The sequence below is a fragment of the Bubalus bubalis genome, chromosome X (assembly GCF_019923935.1).
Source record: "Bubalus bubalis isolate 160015118507 breed Murrah chromosome X, NDDB_SH_1, whole genome shotgun sequence".
In the NCBI taxonomy this organism is placed as follows: Eukaryota; Metazoa; Chordata; class Mammalia; order Artiodactyla; family Bovidae; genus Bubalus; species Bubalus bubalis.
This window is the reverse complement of record NC_059181.1, coordinates 108,576,874-108,581,892: the sequence shown is the minus strand read 5'-3', so window position 1 is coordinate 108,581,892 and position 5,019 is coordinate 108,576,874.

The following is a 5,019-nucleotide window of genomic DNA, read 5'->3' as shown; positions in this document are numbered from 1 at the left end:
CATCCCCACTACACCCACCCACAGCCTCTGAGAACCTTCCCAGGAAACTCAAGGCCTTGAGGAGCTAGGAGAACAGACTCAATCCATTCCAAATCCTCTGGTGATGGGTGGCTCAAAGTCTCTGAGGTGGCCCAGGACAGGCCTGAGGTCACCCAAGGAAACCAGAGTCACATTAGAGCAGGGCTCCTGAGCTGAGCTGTGGATCTCTCCCCATGCTCGCCTTTTTCTTGGCCCCTCTGCCTGAGAACAGTTTGCTACTGAAGGGTGTTGCTATCATTAGCTGACCTCACATTTCAGATGTTAAGAAACTTCCCTGCTCTGCTGTTCATCTGTGGTTCTTTGGTCCTTGATTAATTTCATGACATTTATTATAGAAATGAAGCTTAGAAGTTTGAAGAATCCTTCCTCATTAATAATATATTTTCTCTTTTCATAATATAAATATCATTCAAGACCCAATTAAAATGTCCCCAATTTTTTCAGTAAGGAAAGACCATTTATAACGCAACTTTGCCATATGTTCTTGTCCCAAATGCTTGTCATCTCAATTACATTGTTCACAACTGTTTGGAATGTAGAAGCCTTGTCAGAGTTGGGCAGTCATATTTCAGAGCCTGAATACACAGCATTATCTGGTCTGCTTGTATGGGTGATGGTAAAGGAGCCAACTTAGATACAGATCATGTGCTATTTTTAGTGCATTTCTGAGACATTATTAATTGAATTCAGTTGATCTCTGCTTCAACTTGGCCTGCCATCATTAATTGCTGAAACCTAAGACAGAACTAAAGGCTACCAAAACAAAGTTCAATTTGTTGGTCAGTCTACTGTCTTGACTTCACTTTCACTTTTCACTTTCATGCATTGGAGAAGGAAATGGCAACCCACTCCAGTATTCTTGCCTGGAGAATCCTAGGGACGGGGGAGCCTATTGGGCTGCCGTCTCTGGGGTCGCAGAGTCGGACACGACTGAAGCGACTTACCAGCAGCTACTGCCTTGAAAGCAAACAGCATAGTTAATAACATCCCATAATCAGAGATACCAAAGGAACATTTCATGCAAAGATGGGCTCGATAAAGGACAGACATGGTATGGACCTAACAGAAGCAGAAGATATTAAGAAAAGATGGCAAGAATACACAGAAGAACTGTACAAAAAAGGTTTTCATGACCCAGATAATCACGATGGTGTGATCACTGACCTAGAGCCAGACATCCTGGAATGTGAAGTCAAGTGGGCCTTAGAAAGCATCACTACGAACAAAGCTAGTGGAGGTGATGGAATTCCAGTTGAGCTATTCCAAATCCTGAAAGATGATGCTGTGAAAGTGCTGCACTCAATATGCCAGCAAATCTGGAAAACTTAGCAGTGGCCATAGGACTGGAAAAGGTCAGTTTTCATTCCAATCCCAAAGAAAGGCAATGCCAAAGAATGCTCAAACTACCACACAATTGCACTCATCTCACACGCTAGTAAAGTAATGCTCAAAATTCTCCAAGCCAGGCTTCACCAATATGTGAACCGTGCACTTCCTGATGTTCAAGCTGGTTTTAGAAAAGGCAGAGGAACCAGATATCAAATTGCCAACATCCGATGGATCATCAAAAAAGCAAGTGAGTTACAGAAAAACATCTATTTCGGCTTTATTGACTATGCCAAAGCCTTTGACTGTGTGGATCACAAGAAACTGTGGAAAATTCTGAAAGAGATGGGAATACCAGACCACCTGACCTGCCTCTTGAGAAACCTGTATGCAGGTCAGAAAGCAACAGTTAGAACTGGACATGGAACAACAGACTGGTTCCAAATAGGAAAAGGAGTTCGTCAAGGCTGTATATTGTCACCCTGTTTATTTAACTTATATGCAGAGTACATCATGAGAAACGCTGGACTGGAAGAAACACAAGCTGGAATCAAGATTGCTGGGAGAAATATCAATAACCTCAGATATGCAGATGACACCACCCTTATGGCAGAAAGTGAAGAAGAACTAAAGCGCCTCTTGATGAAAGTGAAAGAGGAGAGTGAAAAAGTTGGCTTAAAGCTCAACATTCAGAAAATGAAGATCATGGCATCCGGTCCCATCACTTCATGGCAAATAGATGGGGAAACAGTGGAAACAGTTTCAGACTTTATTTTGGGGGGCTCCAAAATCACTGCAGATGGTGACTGCAGCCATGAAATTAAAAGACGCTTACTCCTTGGAAGGAAAGTTATGACCAACCTAGATAGCATATTCAAAAGCAGAGACATTACTTTGCCAACAAGGGTCCGTCTAGTCAAGGCTATGGTTTTTCCTGTGGTCACGTATGGATGTGAGAGTTGGACTGTGAAGAAGGCTGAGCACCAAAGAATTGATGCTTTTGAACTGTGGTGTTGGAGAAGACTCTTGAGAGTCCCTTGGACTGCAAGGAGATCCAACCAGTCCATTCTGAAGGAGATCAGCCCTGGGATTTCTTTGGTAGGAATGATGCTAAAGCTGAAACTCCAGTACTTTGGCCACCTCATGCGAAGAGTTGACTCATTGGAAAAGACTCTGATGCTGGGAGGGATTGGGGGCAAGAGGAGAAGGGGACGACAAAGGATGAGATGGCTGGATGGCATCACCAACTCGATGGACGTGAGTCTCAGTGAACTCCAGGGGTTGGTGATGGACAGGGAGGCCTGGCGTGCTGTGATTCATGGGGTCGCAAAGAGTCGGACTCGACTGAGCAACTGATCTGATCCGATCTCACTAGGAGAAAGTGATAGTTACTCAGTCGTGTCCAACTCTTTGTGACCCCATGGACTATAGCCCACCAGGCTCCTCTGTCCATGGAATTCTCCAGGCTAGAATACTGGAGTGGGTTGCCACTCCCTTCTTCAGAGGATCCTCCTGAACAAGGGATCGAACCTGTGTCTCTTGCATTGCAGGCAGACTCTTTACCATCTGAGCCACCAGGGAAGCCCCTCACTAAGAGAACCACTAAAAAAATAGCTACTGTGCCATGGCCACTCCTTGATTCTGGAGCTATTCCAAAGAAAGGTGCCAGAGTCTGGGCTAGAGGTGCAGCTGACTCAGCCCTCACCATCCACCATGCCCTTTTTCCTCCCAGGACAGCCTCATAGAGCTGTAAAGGAACCCAGCCATAAACACCAGCTGGCTTGGCTGTAGGTGAGCAATGCCATTCACTTCCATTGCAACCACACTGAGTGCTTGTGTTTTACCAGGCCCTGTACATGGAAACATCAGTATTGAGGTGGATGAGACATGGCACCATCTGAATGCAGTGAGGATTGGAAGGACAGAGGCATAGATAAGCAGGCCAGTACTATGTGGAAATCGCACCAAAGGAGGTAGGGATAGGGTGCTTTGGGCCCACAAGAAGGAAGCAGCTAACTCAGGCTGCAAGGCAAGAGCAGCAAACTCAGGGAATATCGAGGGCATCTGTGAATCAGTGATGGCTAGGCTTAGTATTTCATAAAGATTTAAATATATCATTTGTTTTTATTATCAGAGGATATATATTCATTGTAGAAAACAATGAATCCTTCCAAAAAGAAAAAAAAATTTACAAAAACCACCACCAGAGGTAACCACTGCTTACATTTAAAGTATATCTGAAGTTTAGTCTTTCTATCATCTACCTATGTATGTGACACAAGTGCTTAAAAATGTACAGAGAGACTAAGTGACTGATTTGTTGCTTCCTCTTAAAAAAAACCTAATAATACACAACAAATGCTTTTTCATGTCATTCAATATTCTTCCACATAATATTTCATTGTATGAGGTACCATGATTGCCTTAACCAGTTCTCCATTATGGATATTTAAATTATTGCAACATTTTCACTATTATTAGCTATGATGATTATCCTTACATTTCAGTCTTTTTGTGCATCTATAATTATTTCCTTAGCACAAATTCCTGGAAAAGTGCTGGGTGGGTGTTCTGCACATTTTAAGACTAAATACCAACCAGCAGTGTGTGAGAGTTTCCATTTTCTCCCACTCTTGCTAATGCCAAGGTGCTTCAAAAAGTATTAACCAGGTTAAAATATAAATATCTCTGGGGACTTCCCTGGTGGTACAGTGGTTAAGAATCCACCTTTCAATGTAGTGAATGTGGGTTCGATCCCTGGTCAGGGAACTAAGACGCCACATGCCTCAGTGCAACTAAGCCCTTGCAGCAACTAGAGAAACTAAAAGTAATAAAATGTAGTCTATTATGTAGTCTATTATCTGAGAAATCATCATACCACCTTGATGTTACCTCAAAGGAGGTAGCTTAACCTTTATTTTTCTCTGAGTTTCAGCAACATCAACGTGGAGTGACTGATTCCTCAGATAGTAGACTACATTTCATTACTTCTTGTGAGACAGTGGCTAATGAGATAAGACACCCTGCACTCTTATTCTGTGCCCAGTGATAAGAGCACAAGTGCTGTCTCAGTGCCCTTGGAGGTAGAGCCTGTTTAAAACATGAGGAAATGCAGGGTCTAAGAAGAAGTCAAGTAGCTTGTCCAAGGTCACACAGTCAGTATGTGGCTGAGCCTGGCTCAAGGTGTTCAGTTCAGTTCAGTTCAGTTGCTCAGTCATGTCTGACTCTTTGTGACTCCGTGGACTGCAGCATGCCAGGCTTCCCTGTCTATCACCAACTCCCAGAGCTTGCTCAAACTCATGTCCATCGAGTTGGTGATGCCATCCAATCATCTCATCCTCTGTCATTTCCTTCTCCTCCCTCCTTCAATCATTCCCAGCATCAGGGTCTTTCAAATGAGTCAGTTCTTTGTATCCAGTGGCCATAGTATTGGAGTTTCAGCTTCAGCATCAGTCCTTCCAATGAATATTCAGGACTGATTTCCTTTAGAATGGACTGGTTGGATCTCCTTGCTGTCCAAGGGACTCTTAAGAGATTTCTCCAACAACACAGTTCAAAAGCATCAATGCTTCAGTGCTCAGCTTTCTTTAGAGTGCTGACTCTAAAATCCCTGCCCACGATGAACACTCAGTGGTGAGCAAAAGTCAGGGCAGA